A 21,327-nucleotide genomic window follows, 5' to 3' on the forward strand; every position below is an offset into this window, starting at 1 on the left:
TGCAACCACAGATCTGCCAAAGATTTATCTCTGTGTGTGACTGGGCCCTAAGGCACGTCTCCCCTGTATTAATGTTAGTAGTAACATTAGTGTCTTGCTGGCCTGCTCACTAGCCAGGGCTCATCTAGGGTCAGCCAAGGCCTAAGCACGTGATCGCATTAGAGCGCAAGGGCCTGTCTAAAAACATTAGGGCACGTCTCCCCTGTATTAATGTTAGTAGTAAGACTAGTGTCTTGCTGGCCTGCTCACTAGCCAGGGCTAGTCAAGAGTCAGCCAGGGCCTAGGTATGTAATCGCACAAGAGGGGAAGCACCCATCTAGAGACATATTAGGGCACGTCTTCCCTGTATTAATGTTAGTAGTAAGACTAGTGTCTTGCTGTCCTACTCACTAGCCAGGGCTCATCTAGGGTCAGCCAAGGCCTAGGTACATGATCACACAAGAGGGAAAAGACCCATTTAGAGACATTAAGGCACGTCTCCCCTGTATTAATGTTAGTAGTAATACTAATGTCTTACTGTCCTGCTCACTAGCCAGGGCTCGTCTGTGGTCAGCTAAGGCCTAGGCACATTATCACACAAGAGGGGAAGGACCCATTTAGAGACATTAATGCACGTCTCCCCTATATTAATGTTAGTAGTAAGACTAGTGTCTTGCAAGCTTGCTCACTAGCCAGGTCTAGTCTAGGATCAGCCAGGGCGTAGGCACATATTTGCACTTTGAGGAAGGACCCGTCTAGAGACATTAGGGCACATCTCCCCTGTATTAATGTTAGTAGTAAGACTAATGTCTTGCTTTCCTGCTCACTAGCCAGCGCTAATCTTGAGTCAGCCAAGGCCTAGGCACGTCATCACACTAGGGGGGAAGGACTCGTCTAGGGACATTAGGGCACTCAGGGATCAGCCACAGGTGAATGTTAGGATGTGACCCCTCTCCCTATCGCCAGGGCTTTCCTTTAAATCTTCCCAAGATTGCAACCCATGTCATGGAGCGAGTCCCTAAACTAAAATTAAAAGCAATTGGTTATTTTATTAGTATTTTGCCCCTGTGCTACCTGTGCCTTTTCATCATTTAGGCTTGCTGCATCCTGCAGTGCATTAGTGATGTGACCAAGTACTGGTAAACGCGGATTTTCTTTTTATTACTGTTATTTTTTATTTTATGTGCTTTATCAGGTAGCGTACTTGTTTTTAATTTTCATTTGGGGACTTGCATGACAGTGAGGACCCTTGGGATTAAAGCCTAGTGGTTTTCTGGTGCTGAGCGCAAAAACACAGTGCGCTTCTCTGTTGGGTAAATTCTGGTCCCTATTATCGCCAGGATTGTGGATAAGTATTCGTTTTGTTGCTTATTGGTTAAATTTGTAAGTATTTTGATCATGTGTATGAATTTACCCAACATACTGTAGATCATACTGGATTTTTACATTCAATACCAGAGTCCCTTTAGGCTCGAAACTCAAAAAAAAGTTATTTTTTATTTAATTTTTTTCTGTTTTATTATTTTGTTATTCCACATTAATATTTGTATTGACATTTGCATTATTATATGTTCATTTTATATATGACCAATTGCTTTTAACGAGGTGGATTCATTCACAGAAAGGAAAAGTCTTCTCTGCAATCCTGCAATATCATGAATGTTTAATTGTATACAAATAAATATTACATTTAATCTCACCTTTCAAGCTGATGCTGGACTTTATTTTTTACTTTTCTGTATAATAAACAATAATAATATAATAAATGTAAATAAATAATAAAATCTTGTGGTCATTGTGGTCAACCTCAGAAATGTGATACAAATGTACACTGGCATAACTAGAGTCTGACGGGCCCCAATGCAAAGTTTTATCCGGCCCATCCGGTCATTGTAACATTCAAAATCCTATAAAGACATATGACTGGTCCCCGGCATCCCTTTTATCGTGTACTAATATCTCCCCATCCTGACATCCTGAGCCACTTCCTGGTAAATATGTCCCTCATCCTGGTGTATGACTTCATCATAGAAAAATGCTGGTATATGTGTACCCCATCCTAGTATAGACGTCCCCATCATGGCCCCATCCTGGTGTATGGCTGCTCCATCCTAGTATATAGCACCATCCTGATATATCTTACAATCATGTCCTCATCCTGGTATATAACCCTATCCTGGTATATGTTCCCATCCTGGCTGCATCCTGGCATATAGCCCCATCCTGGTATATGTCCCAATCATATCCGCATCCTGGTATATAGTCCCATCTTGGTATATGTCCCATCATGTCCCTATCCTGGTATATAGTCCCATCTTGGTATATGTCCCATCATGTCCCTATCCTGGTATGTAAAGCCAGCCTGCTATATGTCCCCATCCTGGTATATAGCTCCATTATGTCCCCATCCTAGTATATAGCCCTATCCTGGTATATTTTCCCATCCTGGCTGCATCCTGGTATATAGCCCCATCCTGTTATATGTCCCAATCATGTCCACATCCTGGTATATAGCCACATTCTGGTATATAGCTCCATCATGTCTCCATCTTGTTATATAGCCCAATCCTGATATATGTTCCAAACTTATCTCCATCCTAGTGTACAGCCCCATCCTGGTATATGTCTCCATTCTGGCTGCATCCTGGTATATAGCCCCCTCCTGGTATATGTCCCAATCATGTTTGCATCCTGGTATACAGCCCCATCCTGATATATGTCCACATCCTGGTAATTATGATCCTCTAGCACTCTGCCATCAGTAAAAAAAACAAAATGATTACACTCACCTTGCCGCCGCTACAACAGTGTCCTCCTCCGATGCTGGCATGTTGGCAAGTGACCAGCATGTAAGCGGCACAGCGCATGACATCACTGTCATGCACGGTCACTTACAGCATTATCAGCTGTGTCAGAATATTCTCTGCTCCATATGCCCAGGATTATGAGTGTGGGGAGCAGTGAATATTCATAGCCCTAATTGGTGGCCGCCACATCGCAGTGCAGAGACCCGATAGGTCTGTGTGCTGCGATGTATTTCAGCTGGATGCACTCACACATCCAGCTGAAATAGGTCCTGGGGTCGACGGGCCCCCTGCACCCCCGGACCTAGTCGCGATCCCTGTGACCGTGATCATTACACCCCTGCAAGTATACAAGCAGTGTCTGTTTGTTGTAATATTCCGGATTGAGCCTACAGTAACAATTCACCATGTTCCATTTGTATATTGATATTCTTTATATAGCACTAACGAGCATTGACCCCCAGCTGCTTGTGGGAATGGTTTGCAAATCGTTACATCACATAAAACAAACTTGGAAAGCTCGGATCAATTAAATGCAAGCTCACATCTTGTGCCAGAAATATAAGATCCACTTTCAAAAATGTACACTTCATGAAATGCAGACTGATTGCAAGGAAAAAGATAACTATGAAGCAGTAGAAGGAATTTAGGTTTTGTGCACATCACGGTAGGGATGTAAGGACATCTGAAATATCCAGAAGTGTTCAACGTTTATTGACTTATTTTCCTAATTGGCCATGAGTGATAAGCGAACACTAAAATATTCAGGTGGGATTATTCATCTCTAATATTTCATACTATTCGTTTATTTGTCACAAATAAGGAATCTTATACAAGTCAATGAGAAATTCAAATATTTTTCCGGCGGACCCTCCCCGGACGTTTGGCTGGGCTGCTACAATGCTGAAATGGATAGAAAAGGGCTGAAATTGAATGGGAACATGGGGAATCATCTCTGACACACAGGGAACAATGTTGTCAGAACATTATACCACTTTGATGTGCTGACCCCTGCCTATTTATGATAATTAGCGCATGTAAAGTAGACAGCTGGGGGCTTCAGATCCCAGCTGTGTGTTTTATCTTGGTTTATTAAAAAAATGAAAGCTCCTTTGCAATGTTATTTTAAACCAGCACATTTTTGATAACCAGCACAGATAAGGCAGACAGCTGGGGACTGGTATTTTCAGGCTGGGAAGGTCCAAGGCTATTGGGCCCTCCCAGCCTAAAAATAGCAGCCCGCAGCCACCCCACAATTGTGCATCCATTAGATGCACCAATTGTGGTGCTTTACCTGGATCATCCTGATTGCCATAATGGGGTCACAATCAGGATAATATATCGGGTTGATGTTAGCTGTGTTTTGTCAAAAATCAAAGCTGACATTAAGCACTGGGTTGTTAATGTAGAGATGTCTATGAGACCCATTCATTACAAACCCTGTAAGTAAAAAGAAAAAAACCCAAACAAACAAAATCCTTTATTTTAAATAATACGAGTAATATAAAACACACCCTCTTTCACCAATTTATTAACCCCCAAAACACCCCTGCAGGCCTGACATAATCCCCACAACATCCCACAATAAATGATCTTCACTGCTATGTAGTCACACACCATCTGGAAAAATATATTCAGTGTTTTATAACATTCTCCACCTATCTCTAGTGCTAAGCTGTGAAGTCCTCTCGGTATCCAGAATCTCACTGAAATGGCTGCTGCATTCTCTGCCTCTGCTTTTATAAAGGCTATGATAGTTTTTCCTGATTGGTTGCAACATACCATGTGATAGCTGCAAGGCCTTATGGGAAAGCCTGTGCAGCCACACCTAAGGTCATGTGACCCTTCTATGCAATGTGTAAAATTATGGTGGTCATTTTTGACAATTCACATTAATTTTGAAATGCAAAATGTTTGAAACTACCAAGTCCAGCAAATTCCCCCAAAATTGGTCACTAATTTGTCAGCATAAAATAAATTTGCACATCTCCACATATTGGTATAAATGCACCATAAGTAGGAAATATGGGTAAAAGTGGAGCGTCAAATGCTATAAAATATGGCAAGAAATATACCGTATTTTTTGTTTTATAAGACACACCAGATTATAGGACACACCCTAAATTTAGAGATATAAAAGGTAAAAAAAAAGGGGGGGGTTCCGTCTTATTTTCCAGTTGTGTCTTACCGGAGGTGGATGGCAGCGGTGGTGGAATGGGTAACAGGAGGCAGGGGCTGTGCTAGAGTAGGGCGATGCGGCAGGTGCTGCAGTAGGGGCTGTGCTGGCTCTAGTGGGGGCTGTTCTGGCTGCAGTGGTGGCTGTGCTTGCTGTGTGGAGCAGAGCAGTGCGGGTTTTAAAGAAAAAGAAATGGCACCTGGAGTCAACGACAAGCCAAGATCTCATCTGCGCATGCACTACCTCCAAGCGCCATTTTCCTGGGAGATCAATGGGCCAGAGGTGGCACATATGCATATGAGATCTTGCACCAAGCTCCATCTGTGCCGACTCCGGGTGTCATTTTTTGAAGCTTGCACCGCCGACAGAGCATCTCACCCGCTGCACTGCCCTGCTCCACACAGCCCCTACCAAAGTCAGCACAGCTCCCACTGCAGACAGCACAGCCCCCACCACAGCCAGCACAGCCCCCACCGAAGCCAGCACAGCCCCCTCCACAGCCAGCACAGTCCCCACCGCAGCAAGCCCAGCCCCCACCCAGCCAGCCCAGCCTCTATTGCATCCAGCACTGCCCCCACCACAGCCAGCACTGCCCCCACCACAGCCAACACAGCTTCATCCGCAGCCAGCACAGCCCCACCTCAGCCAGCACAGCCCCACCTCAGCCAGCACAGCCTCCACCGCAGCCAGCACAGCCCCCACCACAGCCAGCCAAGCCCTTACCAGAGCCAGCACAGCTCCCACCGCAGCCAGCACAGCATCCCGCAGCCAGCACAGCCTCCACCACAGCCAGCACAGCCTCCACCACAGCCAGCACAGCCCCCACCACAGCCAGCCCAGCCATTACCGCAGCCAGCACAGCCCCCATCACAGCCAGCACAGCCCCCACCACAGCCAGCATAACGCTTCACGGCCAAACAGACCCCTCCACAGCCAGCACAGCCTCATCCGCAGCCAGCACAGCGCCCCGCAGCCAACAAAGCCCCCACCACAGCCAGCACAGCCTCATCCACAGCCAGCACAGTGCCTCGCAGCCAGCACAGCCTCATCCACAGCCAGCACAGCGCCCACTGCAGCCAACACAGCCTCATCCACAGCCAGCACAGCGCCCCGCAGCCAGCACAGCGCCCACCGCAGCCAACACAGCCTCATCCACAGCCAGCACAGCACTCTGCAGCCAGCAGAACTCTTACCACAGCTAACACAGCCATCACTGCAGCCAGCACAGCCTAATCCACAGCCAGCACAGCCTCATCCGCAGCCAACACAGCACCCCACCGAATCCAGAACAGCCCCCACCACAGCCAGCACAGCCCCCATCGCAGCCAGCACAGCCCCCATCGCAGCCAGCACAGCCCCCATCGCAGCCAGCACAGCCCCCATCGCAGCCAGCACAGCTCCCATCGCAGCCAGCACAGCTCCGACCACAGGCAACACAGCCTCAGCTGCAGCCAGCACAGCTCCGACCACAGGCAACACAGCCTCAGCTGCAGCCAGCACAGCTCCGACCACAGGCAACACAGCCTCAGCTGCAGCCAGCACAGCTCCGACCACAGGCAACACAGCCTCAGCTGCAGCCAGCACAGCTCCGACCACAGGCAACACAGCCTCAGCTGCAGCCAGCACAGCTCCGACCACAGGCAACACAGCCTCAGCTGCAGCCAGCACAGCTCCGACCACAGGCAACACAGCCTCAGCTGCAGCCAGCACAGCTCCGACCACAGGCAACACAGCCTCAGCTGCAGCCAGCACAGCTCCGACCACAGGCAACACAGCCTCAGCTGCAGCCAGCACAGCTCCGACCACAGGCAACACAGCCTCAGCTGCAGCCAGCACAGCTCCGACCACAGGCAACACAGCCTCAGCTGCAGCCAGCACAGCTCCGACCACAGGCAACACAGCCTCAGCTGCAGCCAGCACAGCTCCGACCACAGGCAACACAGCCTCAGCTGCAGCCAGCACAGCTCCGACCACAGGCAACACAGCCTCAGCTGCAGCCAGCACAGCTCCGACCACAGGCAACACAGCCTCAGCTGCAGCCAGCACAGCTCCGACCACAGGCAACACAGCCTCAGCTGCAGCCAGCACAGCTCCGACCACAGGCAACACAGCCTCAGCTGCAGCCAGCACAGCTCCGACCACAGGCAACACAGCCTCAGCTGCAGCCAGCACAGCTCCGACCACAGGCAACACAGCCTCAGCTGCAGCCAGCACAGCTCCGACCACAGGCAACACAGCCTCAGCTGCAGCCAGCACAGTGCCCTTTCTCCAACTCCAGGAAAGCTACAGTCGTATTATAAGACGCACCTTTAAATTTCCTTCCACATTTTTGGGAGGAAAAGTGTGTCTTATAATCTGAAAATATGGTAACTGTGCTGTTGGTTGGATCTAAATCTGGAACTAAAGTGAAAGCTGAAGATATTCTCAAATTTCCTGCAAAGGCGAGAACATAACCATCCGGTAATCCAGAAGACTTTATAATCTAATCTAAAAAGCAGCATTTCCCAATTATGCATTTTAAAAATCATTATTATATACTTGATAACACATAAAAATTGGGGGCAAATGAACGTTGCTATATATTACACACTTCTGTCCTAGAGTTCATTGTTCAGGCTGTTAAGTAAATCTGTCAGAGACCGATCAGGAGAAGCCACACGTGGACGTCTTCTCTGCAGCGACAGCCATCTCTAATATCACACGTGGACAGCAGAAAACTGTGGAACGGGAGCGACAGAGAATCTCGAAATGAAAAGCCGCAAATAATGGGGAGTGTGAAGCCGCTTCGAGAGGTTATTTATAGTGCAAAGAAAATTATTTACATGGGCGACACAGCGGGAAAAACTGGGCTTTCAGCCACTGAATACAATGCCGACTATCGCCTTGACATGGAAACCAGGCCCAAATGTTTGTCACAAATAGATAATCACAATAATTAGGACTACGGATAAAAATACCCCAGATCCCTATGTTATAAGAAAGCAGAAAAGGGAACTAGCAGAAAAAGCAGAACTTTTTTGTGTTATGTCTCTTCCTTCCCAACTCTACTTTTCTTGAATCTGCAACATCACCCTTGCAGCGCACTACAGCAGTAGACTGTTACCACTGAACCCCAACACTCTCACCGGGATGGACAAACCAGGGGAGATGGAAAACCAGAAATTCACAGGTCCCAAAACAGGCTAGTGATTGCCCAAAACCAGACTCTGATTTGTCTCTTCCTTTCCAACTCTACTTGTCTTGAATCTTCAACATCACCCTTGCGGTGCACTACAGCAGTAGAGTGTTACCACTGAACCCCAACACTCTCACCGGGATGGACAAACCAGGCGAGATGGAAAACCAGAAATTGACAGGTCCTAAAACAGGCTAGTAATTGCCCTAGACCAGACTCTGATTTGTTTGTTCCTTTACAACTCTACTTTTCTTGAATCTGCAACATGACTGTTGCAGCGCACTACAGCAGTAGAGTGTTACCACTGAAACCCAACACTCTCACCGGGATGGACATACCAGGGGAGATAAAAAACCAGAAATTCACAGGTCCTAAAACAGGCTAGTACTTGCCCTAGACCTGACTCTGATTTGTTTGTTCCTTTACAACTCTACTTTTCTTGAATCTGCAACATCACTGTTGCAGCGCACTACAGCAGTAGAGTGTTACCACTGAACCCCAACACTCTCACCGGGATGGACATACCAGGGGAGATGGAAAACCATAAATTCACAAGTCCTAAAACAGGCTAGTAATTGCCCTAGACCAGACTCTGATTTGTTTGTTCCTTTCCAACTCTACTTTTCTTGAATCTGCAACATCACCACTGGGGCACACTACAGCAGTAGAGAGTTTCCACTGAACCCCAACACTCTCACCAGGATGGACAAACCAGGGGAGATGGAAAACCAGAAATTCACAGGTCCCAAAACAGGCTAGTACTTGCCCTAGAACTGACTCCGATTTGTCTCTTTCTTTCTAACTTTACTTTTCTTGAATCTGCAACATCACCATTGCAGCGCACTACAGCAGTAGAGTGTTACCACTGAACCCCAACACTCTCACCGGGATGGACAAACTAGGGGAGATGGAAAACCAGAAATTCACAGGTTGCAAAACAGGCTAGTACTTGCCCTACACCAGACTCTGATTTTTCCTTGCCTGACAGCAGAGGTTGGCATCCTATGACCATATAATGGTGCCCGTACTCATTGAGTGTCCTTAACTGCACCCTAAGCTATAAACCAAGTGTAACAGTGTTATGCTTACGGGACGAGCACTGTATTAATGGGTCTACTGGACTGAAGGTACCGTTCACTTGCCTGGGGGAGCAAAGTGGACTTGCTGCCAAGCCTTCACTACTGCCACTGTAGATGGCAGTGGGTACACACGCTGGTAAGAAGCTGGCAGATGGCAGCCCCTGGAGACCGGCGGTTCATGTAACTGTCCAGTATGGATGGATGGATACCGCAGCAGCAACCGGTGTGGATACCTGTAGCAGCGGGTATAGTGGCAGTCATTGGATGTGAATGAATGTGCAGCAGCGGTAGCAGCAGCTAGGGTAGCATTGAAACATAAACAAGAGTCAACAACAGCATGTAGCACAACAGCAGCAGCGACAGCAGCACTAAGAACCTGAGAACCAGCAACCTAACTAACTCATTGCCCAGGTACCTCCCTTAAGGGGAAGGTGCCTTAAATACCTGAAACCTCTCAGCTGACCCGAGAGACACTTCTGGGCCAGGATACACTGTCCCTTTAAGAAAAGGCCAGGCAGATAAGAGAACCAACAACCCCGCCAGGGGAGGGGGGCAGGACAGCGAGAGGACACTGGTATGGGTGTTAGTAATGCAAAAAACAACAGTAAACATAAATGAAGTGCACCCAGGCAGATGGATAGACACAGGGCTAGGAAAGTGAAAATACAGTCATATAGGAATGATGGAACACAAGAAACCAAAAAGAATAACAGAATATGTGGAAACCCTCCAAAACCTAAATGAAATAAAAAAGGGGATAACTGGGAAGGGATTGACACAAACAAATTGCAGGGAGCAGCAATAGCAATGTCTCCAAATAACAATCCATCCAGAAATATAGCCAGCACTGAGACATGTAAGTAATGAGTATAAATAGCCCCTCCCAAAATGTGATTGGGCAAACCACATGAGAAAGATAACACACCTGAATAGAAGTGAAACAGAAAGGGAAAGCGTAAGAACGATATTCAGAAAGATTCTTCAACAGTTGGTCCAACCAAGAGGGAAACCGACCAACAACCAGAGGTCATCGGCTTGAACCTCGGGGTGGATCTACGACATAGAGCGTCTATGCTATATGCCTAGGTGTTGCTGAATTAAACTAAATATAAAACAACATCAGTGTGCCATGTTGGCAGCTTCTGTGTTTGTATTTGTGATATTATATATCAATAACTATTTATTAAACCTAAATGTCATGCTGACGACACTTAGATCTACCTATCTGGCCAAGACATCAACTCTGTACTGTCCGGAATCCCAGAGTGTTCATCGGCCATAACCTCCTCTTTCTCCTCCAGAGAAACCTGGGAGCAAAAAAATGAATTTCAGGAATCGGGGAACTATTGATTTGAACCAAACTTATTTGTACTAAATTGAACTTGTTGGCTAAATTTAGCAAATGTGTCTGAAATGAATTTCGGGAATTTTGCTCATCTCTACTGTTGACGAGTGATGAGCAAGCGTCCCAGGTACTCAACCGAGCATCAGGGTGCTCGAATCGCTCAATGTTTGATCAAGTACCATGGGTGCTCTACCTAAGTGCTTGACTCCCCATTCTCTTAATTGCCCTGACTCAGCCCCCAGCCACCAAAATTGCCATCATCCACAGGCAACAGGCATCAGACATCACCTGGCAACCTTGGTTCCGTCTTCCAAGCCACTACATTCCCTATCATCCGAGTACAGCAGGCATCGCCCGGCAACTTCTATTCCATGTGCGTTTTCCAAATGTCTCTCCCAGGTCAAAGTAATTATACCTCCACTCGAGTCCCCATTCCGGAATATAATCTCTCTCTCTTTTCGGGAATGGAGACTCAAGCGGAACTAACACTTTCTTTGGCTGGGTGGGAGGGGCATTGAGATGGCGCATACGGCTTGGTGATGCCAGCTGCACCCAGGTGATAGGGACTGAGATCAGCTACCCAAGTGGTAAACAAGTTATTCCTACCTCATGGATAGGTGATCACTTGATTTTTTGGGACTATACAATTAAGTACTGTCACGGGAATGACACGAAAACCAGTAGAGGTGCCTAGACTAGCCCTCAGACTGGGGATACTAAGCTGTCCCTCATCCCAGAGGTACGCCTGATGGTGGTGAGGTCTGGACCAACAACGTAGCCCTGACTGCTGTGTAGTCACCTAGGAGAACAATTGGCAACATGGCTTACACGCTTTAATCTACTCTTCGTCTTCGGGTCATGGGCTCAGCCTCATACAACACTCAACATCGTAAATCAAGTGTTATTCCAAGATTACCCCTCCATACATGGATAATATCTAAACCTTCCTTTGTTACAAGGAGCCAAAGCTCTCACATCTTGTTCATAACAACCCTGTAATTAACAGGGGCCCATTACGTTTTTTGGTGCCAAGTCTTAATCTAATGTTGAAGTTGGCAGCGTTCATTCTCCGAACATCACATCAGATTACGGGAGCAAAGCCTAAAAATGTAGCGCAGGTTATCACATTCTGAGGGAGACGTTACCGTCAGCCGTGACTCAGATTTCCTTCCATATTTCTTTCTAAATGTTAGTATAAACCTTATGGATCGTCAAAGAATCCGATTTTCAGATAAGTATCAGTGTTTTTTTTTTTTATTATTAGTAAAACGATCCTCAAGATGCATGAGAAAGATCTTCCTTTTTAAAGAATGAATTAAGATGCACTAATTTTTACAGTTTGAAAATATTTTCAGAGATTTAATGAAAGAAGGGTAAAATGTTATGTGCATTTGGATAATTGTTTATGTACTTTGTATACTCCTAGGTTGAAAAAAGACATAGGTCCATCAAATTGAACCTTTCTCTACCAATTTACATTCTTTGTCACTAAATTATCTATAACCCATAATGCCCTTTTTATAAGCTGTTATAGTATCTGCCATTACCACCTCTTGCGGTAGGGCATTCCACAGTCTGACTGCTCTAACTGTAAAGAACACTTTCCCATTTACTAAAATGTAGGTCATAGTGAATGCACGGACCAAAGGTGATAGCACAGCAGCGAGAACTTTAACAACGGCAGCAATCAAGCAGAACAGGACACATCTGGAGCCACAGAGCCAGGAGTGTACTCAAAAACAGAAAAGCAGATAAAGGTTTAAACAAAAGGTTTGAACGAAGTTGAAGAATTCACAGGAATTTGCAGAGATGATTGCAGCCTAATGTGAACAGTCTCTAATTAACAGGACATAATGCATGCTCCAAATAATGGGTTAATCAGTAGGTCTCAGGAGCATCAAATGCAAGATGGAAAAAAGGAGTTTGCAGATATGAGTGAAGTGTAAAATAATGAGTCTACAAATAACAGTTTATCAACAGGTCTGAGGAACAGTGGATGCAATTTGTAGAAACAGGAGTTTGCAGAGATAATTGCGTCTCATTGTAAACAGCCTCTAAATAACAGATTGCAATGCTTACAGCAGATGTTGAGTTAACAAACAGGTCTGAGAAGAAGTAGATGTTATGTTGTAGAAATACAGTAGTTTGCAAAGAGGATTGCAGCTGAAATACCTGGTACCTGGATGGTGGCAAAACTCAATGATGATATCAGTGAGGAGGATTCTGTGCAACTTGTCAAACCTGGTTTGGGCAGGTCTGAGAAGCAGTAGATGTTATATTGTAGAAATGACAGAAGTCTGCAAAGAGGATTGCAGCTGAAATACCTGGATGGTGGCAAAACCCAATGATGATGTCAGTGGGTAGGATTCTGTGGAACGTGTCAAACCTGGTTTGGGCAGGTCTGAGAAGCAGTAGATGTTATGTTGTAGAAATCACAGAAGTTTGCAAAGATGATTGCAGCTGAAGGACCTGAATGGTGGCAAAACTCAATGATGATGTCAGTGAGAGGATTCTGTGGAACTTGTGAAACCCAGTCTGGGCAGGTCTGAGAAGCAGCAGAAATGTTGTAGAAATAACAGAAGTTTGCAAAGATGATTGCAGCTGAAGAACTCAATGATGTCAGTGAGGAGGATTCTATTTAACTTTTCAAAACCGACATGGAGCACAGAAAAAAGAGATAGGGGAAGGGAGCATAGGACAACATTGGAGTCAAGATAGGAGCGTAAAATAATTATTTATAAAACTTGATCCATTACAAACAGAGCAAAAATGGATGCCCAGTTTTGTTTGCGTTTTGAATTTGTTCCATTTGTAACAGATCTGTTCATCCTTGTAACGTGCATTTGAATTGCATATAATAATGGAGCATCCAAAAAGTTGGCGAGCAAGCGTACATTAGTATTATTTGAACACTGTTTGGTGGCATTTCATTAGGCGTCGCATGGTATTTTATTTTGTGCAGTGTATGGTGGTGGCATTGTATAACATTATTTAGACAACTGTATGTTAATTGGTCCCACTATGATGATATTTTCTATGGTGGCAGTTACTTAGGCACTGTAGCATGTTTATTTTTATAACCATAATAGCTGTAGCACTTGGCGTTGCCCGGGATAGTAACTGTCTCTCTGTTTCTCTCCCAGTCTCTGTCTGTCTCCTTCTCTGTCTGTGTCTGTCTGTCTCTCTCTATCTATCTATCTCTGTCTGTCTGTCTCTTTCCGTCTTTCTCTTTCCCTGTCTGCCTCTTTCACTCTCTATCTCTTTTCCTGTCTGTCTCTTTGCCTGTCTGTCTCTTTCCTTGTCTGTCTTTGCCTGTCTCTTTCCCTGTCTGTCTCTTCCCTGCCTGTCCATCTCTTTCCCTGTCTGTCAGTCTCATTCCCTGTCTCTTTGTCTGTCTTTTTCCCTGTCTGTGTCTGTTTGTGTCTGTCTGTTTGTCTGTGTCTGTCAGTCTGTCTCTGTCTGTCTGTCTGTGTCTGTTTTTCTCTGTCTGTCTCTTTCCCTGGCTGCATTGTGACACGCCAACATTCCATTTAAGGGCTTGGCTGCGTATTCTTCTGAAGTTCTGGCTGCGTTGTGGCTCCCAGCTCCATTCACTTTAATGGAGGCAGTTTTTTTGGTGAATAACTTTAAAGCACGGGGTTAAAATTTCCCCTTGAAACATAGTCTATGACATTCCCTGTCAAATGGAGTGTCTGTGAACAATTTTGTGATTTTACATGCGACGGTGCGAATTCCTTTAGAGGACATACACACACATACACACACACATACACATACATACACACACACATACATACACATACACACACACATACATACATACACACACTTTAATATATCAGATGGAGAATTATTTGGCCCCAACAGGACACTGATAATTAGGCACCAAATTATTGTATCACAGTTTGTTACCTATTGCATTATTATCGTATAATAATGAATGTATCACACATTTTATTTTACTATTTTACGCAAGTAATAATTATTATAATGAGTCCTTAGATAATAATTTCATTATGACATCATTAGCAGGAAGGAATCTTGATTTAGTGAATATTTTGCGCATTCCATATTTTCTTGATAAACATTAGATAAACGTTCTCCGACTAAGCCCAATACCCTGCAGAAGCGACTTAATAGAATTCTCCAAACTAATATATTTTGCTGATTATTTTGTCCATATATTTGTACATTGAGTTTTCCTACCAGTCCCCTGATGTGGTCCGGTAATGATCTTTTGCATCATTGCCTTTTCCACTCCATACTATATATATACGTCCCTATAATACGAGAGGAGCAAGCCAATGCTGCGGAGTGTGACATATTGGTTGATTACATACATGTCTAATAAAATATATATATCAGTATACCATATCCCGTCGTTGCGGTGCGGAGGAAATAGGCACAGGAGGAGCAATTTCTTGCATCTCGCACACATCCTGACAGCTGGTGGAACAGCGATGGCCCCAGGACTCGGATTTCTTTCTCCTGACCTCTTCTAAAGAGACGGTTTATGTAAATGTAGTTAATAGTGTGCAATGGTTTGTAGATGGGGATCAATTTTGTTTTATGACCTATCTATTTAAAGTAATGGAAAAGCTGTTATTAAAACACATATCTGGGAAATCAAAGCTGCTAAGAAAACCACACACCGGGGAGCCGGTCACTTGCATTTATGCGGCATCATCTTTGGATACTACGTGGGCCAAGTTCCAGAAGTTCTATGAGGGTCCCTATTAATTTGTTTGCACAGGAGATAAATAATTTGGCCCCAGTTTTAACCCCTTCACCCCTGGGAGATTTTTCATTTTTTTTTTGTTTTTTTTTTACTCCCCTTCTTCCGAGAGCCGTAATGTTTTTATTTTTCCGTCAATCTTGCCATATGAAGGCTTTATTTTTTTGCAGGACGAGGTGTACTTTTAAATGAAACGATAAGTTTTACCATATAGTGTACTGGAAAATGACAAAATTGCAAAAAAAAGTATGATTGCACGATTGTTTTGGGGGTATTTTATTCACAGTGTTCACTATATGGTAAAGCTGATGTGTGGGTGTGATGCCTCAGATCGGTACGAATTTGTTGACACCAAACATGTATAGGTTTACTTTTATCTAAGGGGTTAAAAAAATTCAGACGTTTGTCCAAAAAAAGGCGCACTTTTTACGCCATTTTCCACGACCCGTCGCGTTTTCATTTTTCAGCTCAGTGACAGCTTATTTTTTGCATCTAGAGCTGATTTTTTTAAAAGTACCATTTTGCTACGTTTTGATCGCCTGTTATTACATTGTGCACAAAATTTGCGACGACTAAAAACCGTCATTTTGACATTTGGAATTTTTTTGGCGCTACGCCATTTACCGATCAGATGAATTGATTTTATATTTTGATAAAATCGGGCATTTCTGAACACGGCAAAATCAAATGTGTGTATATCTTTTTTTGTTTTAACCCTTTAATTTTCTTTGGGGGTGATTAGGCTTTTTTATTTTTTTAATTTTTTAACACTTTTTTTTTAACTTTTTTTATTTTACTAGTCAACCTAGGGGACTATAAGGATCAGCAGTCTGATCACTCATTCATTTCTACTGATCAGAGCAGCACCGATCTGATCAGCAAAAATGCTGTGCTCTTGTTACAGCCAGTGCTCTGTCGACTGTGACAGGAACTACGTCATCATGATAGTGACAGGAGTAATCCCAAGACCAATCGCTACCATGGCAAGCATCGGCTCACGGGGCCTGTCATGGCGGCGGGGAAAGACGATTTTCCCACCGCAACCATTTAAATTTTGACAGCTCGATTTTTGGGGTTAACAGGCGTGTGTGGATTATGGATCCACCTGCGCCTGTTAGCTGCACATGTCTGCTGTTCAAATGAGCAGACATGTGCAGGGATCGCAGCCGATTCACTGAAGCAACCAGCGGTGATCCCCCCCATCATGATTTAGGACGTACCGTTACGTCCTAGGTCATGAAGGGGTGAATATTACGCATCCTATCAGTTTAGGGTCTCCTTCCCTTGGATTAAAGGGAATCTGTTAGCAGGATTTTGAAGACAGCATGCTGCAAGGGTTTAAACTGAGAATTCAGGGATACCTGACTTGTCAAAGTCCGATCTGTTGTTTATTTGATGTTTGTTTAAGCAGCAGGACCGTTATGACTCTTGGACTACAATGTTAGTCACAGGGCAGTTCGGGACGCCCCCTGCTGTGATTGACATCTCACTGTCAATGTACAATCTCTATAGAGAGCCTGGTGTGGGCGGGGGCAGCTCTCTCAGCTCTGCTGCATTGCTAAATCTAAAAATTCAGATTGTGTCAGAACAGTTACACCCAGTAATCTAAGTGATACATCGTTGGATTCAGGATCTCCTTGTCTACATTATGCTGCTCTCAGATGATATAGCAAAAACCAGCTGACAGATTCCCTTTAGAGATGGGTTTCTTTTGAAATGTAAAGGTGCAACTTGGTCGTTACTGAATGGCTCACACTGGGGGGGGGTAACAAAAGCACGTTTGGATGTAGTGTGCACCCCACCCAAAAAATGGAAAAAACCCACCTACCCGCCCCCGGGAAGGGATATGTTTATGGCTGGCTGTTTATGAGCAGAGACTAGAACTGCCCAATTAGTGACTTCCATTGGGGTTCGGGTCCAGAACAGAACTTTGTCTAAAGTGTGGCTGAAGCCGCGGAACCGAATGTTCACGGGTCCGCTCATCTCTACCCAAGAATACTCCTATATATGGCGTCTATGGCGTTTTTTTCCGTATTGATCAGACTCGGCTGCTTCATTATTCTCACCATTAGTATTTTAGAATGAAGACATTTAATCCATCGCTTCTCCCTATATTCCTATTAACCTGATTGTCATTATTACCAGAATAAACCAATAAGTCCATTGAACAAACGAAAGTGTTGAGAAAAGGGGGGCATTCTGTAAAAATAGCAGCGCTGATCTATTACCTGGCACTCCCTCTGATAGTCCGGAACCTTTCCAATCCATCAGACAGGTCAACCCCAGTAATCACAGACTAGGAAAGATTAATTCTGTTTTTTTGCCGTATGGACATATACAGTAGCCAGACCGTCATGGATCAGAATCCTATTATTGAGCTGTCAATCCATTGATTTTCAGTTATGGTTAATGATATTGTATTAAAAAATATTTCCCATTATTGGCCATTTTTCTGTGAATAATCAATACAGTCACAGTTTATTTTAGGTGAGATGACATATAGTGTCAGCATATGGACATATAGGAAGGAATCCAATATATGTATTACAGAGCAGTTGAGTTATGCTTTTGAGTACACGCCGGTTTTACAATTTAGTCTAACCAAGGGAAAGAAAGGATTAAAAAAACACAACATTTTTTTCTTTTCACTCTGTTGCCGCCCCCCACAGTTTGCCACCCTAGGCACCAGACCTCAGGTGCCTAGTGGCAAATGCAGTCCTAGCGGATGATGCTCTGATTGCTGCTTTTAAACAATTTAATGCTGATACAGATTCAAGATGAAAGAGAATGAAAAAGAATATAGAATTTTAAAAAATATTAAAAAACCGAAAAAGTAAAACTGATAAACATATAAAGTATCATTGTGAGTTACGCTTCTGAGGGCACACCAGTTTTATAATTTAGTCTAACCAAGAGAAAGGAAGGATTAAAAGAAAAACATTTTTATTCATTTCACTCTGTTGCCGCCCCCCACAGTTTGCTACCCTAGGCACCAAACCTCAGGTGCCTAGTTGCAAATACAGCCCTAGTGGATGATCCTCTGATTGCTGCTTTTAAACCATTTAATGCTGATACAGATTCAAGATGAAAGAGAATGAAAAAGAATATAGAATTTTAAAAAATGTAAAAAAAATAGAAATAAGTATAACTGATAAACATATATAGTATCATTATGAGTTATGCTTCTGGGGATACGCCAGTTTTATAATTTAGAACGCCAAGGGAAAGGAAGGATTAAAAAAAATCCGGAACATTTTTTTTCCTTTCACTCTGTTGCCGCCCCCCACAGTTTGCCACCCTAGGCACCAGACCTCAGGTGCCTAGTTGCAAATATAGCCCTAGTGGAAGATGATATGATTTCTGCTTTTTAACTATTTAATGCTAATACAGATTCAAGATGACAGAGAATGAAAAATAATGTAAAATTTGTTAAAAGTATTTAAAAAATATTATTAAAAAATGAAAAAAAGTGTAACTAATAAACATATTTAGTATCATTGTGACCATAAAAGTTTGAGTTCTCAATATATATATATATATATATATATATATATATATATATATATATATATATATATATATAATTATTGAAATCATATTAAGCACCCCCCCAAAAAAAAATTGCAAGAAATAGTAATGAAATCTTCATAAGTAACCTAAAAATTCTAAAAAAAAAAACCAAAAAAAAACCGGATTAAAAAAAATCCGGAACATTTTTTTTCCTTTCACTCTGTTGCCGCCCCGTACAGTTTGCCACCCTAGGCACCAGACCTCAGGTGCCTAGTTGCAAATATAGCCCTAGTGGAAGATGATATGATTTCTGCTTTTTAACTATTTAATGCTAATACAGATTCAAGATGAGAGAGAATGAAAAATAATGTAAAATTTGTTAAAAGTATTTAAAAAATATTATTAAAAAATGAAAAAAAGTGTAACTAATAAACATATTTAGTATCATTGTGACCATAAAAGTTTGAGTTATCAATATAAATATATATATATATATATATATATATATATAATTATTGAAATCATATTAAGCACCCCCCAAAAAAAATTGCAAGAAATAGTAATGAAATCTTCATAAGTAACGTAAAAATTCTAAAAAAAAAAACCAAACAAAAAACAAAAAAAACCCCCATAATTCAACACACAAAATATAAGCAATAACAGAATCAATTGATGGAAAAATAAATTAGTAAAGGACATAGAAAATGTTGAAACAAATCCATTTTTATTTTCTAATACAAATTTCTGATTTTTTTAAATCAATAAAAATTCAATTAAAAAAACTTTATAGGTTTGGTGACCGCTAACCCAAAGAATTGTGTTGCCAGGTCACTTGTATTGTACGATAAGTGCTGTAAAAAACAATTTTTATGTCTATTTTGCATTACAGTCAAAGGCGGATTATAATGAAGGCAATCCGGGCTGCCGCCCGGGGCCCAAGGCTCCAGGGGGCCCATTCAGGGCAGTTAGTAATGATGGCAATGTGGCCAGTTGTTCGGAGCCTCTGGCTCCGGGGGGCCCATGCCCAGATTGCCCTCATCTGTTATCAGCTGTGCGCCGCAACGGGAGCGATCCTTCTGCAGAGTAGAAGCAGCGGAGCCGGAGGAGGGGCGGGGCTTCCTCCTCCAGCGCTGGAGCTATGACCACTGTGTGTACTGTGGCTGCTGGAGACTGGAGAGGCTGAGGACCATGGAGCGAGGGGCTTCATACACAGGAGTAAGGGTGAGTAATGTGAGGAGGTGTTTGTTTTTTGGGGGGGGTCGCAGTATAGCTGGATTTTCCAACATGGGCTTGCATATTAAAGGGAACCTGTCAGGGCAAAAAAAGCATTCTGACCTACAAGCAGCAGCCTGTGTGAGCTATTAACCCCTTCCCACCCACCCCTGTGTTGTTATATTGTGTAATATGAAAGTAATAAAATAACATTTCATTGCTTACATATTCCCTATGTAAATAGCATAGGTCTCTAGCCCCATGAGTGTCACATCGTCCTGTGGACGTGATACCATGGATTTATATGAGCGACGTCACGTCTGCTCCTTCAGAATCTCGTGCGTGTGCGCACTCACTATTCTCGCCACCTCATCCTGGTGTTTGCATGTCTGCTTCTGACGCGCACTGCACATGCTCAGAAGACTCCTGCAGTTCCTGTCATGCGCAATGCGCGTCAGAAGCCGACCAGCAAACACCAGGATGAGGCGGCGGCGAGAATGGTAAGCTCGCACACGCGAGATTCTGAAAGTGCAGACATGACGTTGCTCATGTAAATCCATTGTATCACGCCCACAGTAGCGTGATATCAGCATGTAGACACCCACAGGGCGATGAGACGCCCATGGGGCTAGAGACCTGTGCTATTTACATAGGGAGTATGTAAGTAATAAAACATGTTTTATTACTTTCATAGTGTACAATATTAAAAGAAAGGGATGGGTAGGAAGGGGTTAATAGCTCACACAGGCTCCTGCTTGTAGGTTATAATGCTTTTTTGACCTGACAGGTTCCCTTTAAGGATTGTACAGTATGAGCCTCCATAATGGGGGATTGTACAGTATGAGCCTCCATAATGGGGGATTGTACAGTATGAGCCTGCATAATGGGGGAATGTACAGTATGAGCCTGCATAATGGGGGATTATACAGTATGACCCTGCATAATGGGGGATTGTACAGTATGACCCTGCATAATGGGGGATTGTACAGTATGAGCCTCCATAATGGAGGATTGCACAGTATGGGTCTGCATAATGGGGGATTGTACAGTATGGGTCTGCATAATGGGAGATTGTACAGTATGGGTCTGCATAATGGGGGATTGTACAGTATGGGTCTGCATAATGGGAGATTGTACAGTATGGGTCTGCATAATGGGGGATTGTACAGTATGAGCCTGCATAATGGGGGATTGTACAGTATGACCCTGCATAATGGGGGATTGTACAGTATGACCCTGCATAATGGGGGATTGTACAGTATGAGCCTCCATAATGGAGGATTGCACAGTATGGGTCTGCATAATGGGAGAT

Source organism: Anomaloglossus baeobatrachus, chromosome 8, assembly GCF_048569485.1.
Source record: "Anomaloglossus baeobatrachus isolate aAnoBae1 chromosome 8, aAnoBae1.hap1, whole genome shotgun sequence".
Lineage (NCBI taxonomy): Eukaryota > Metazoa > Chordata > Amphibia > Anura > Aromobatidae > Anomaloglossus > Anomaloglossus baeobatrachus.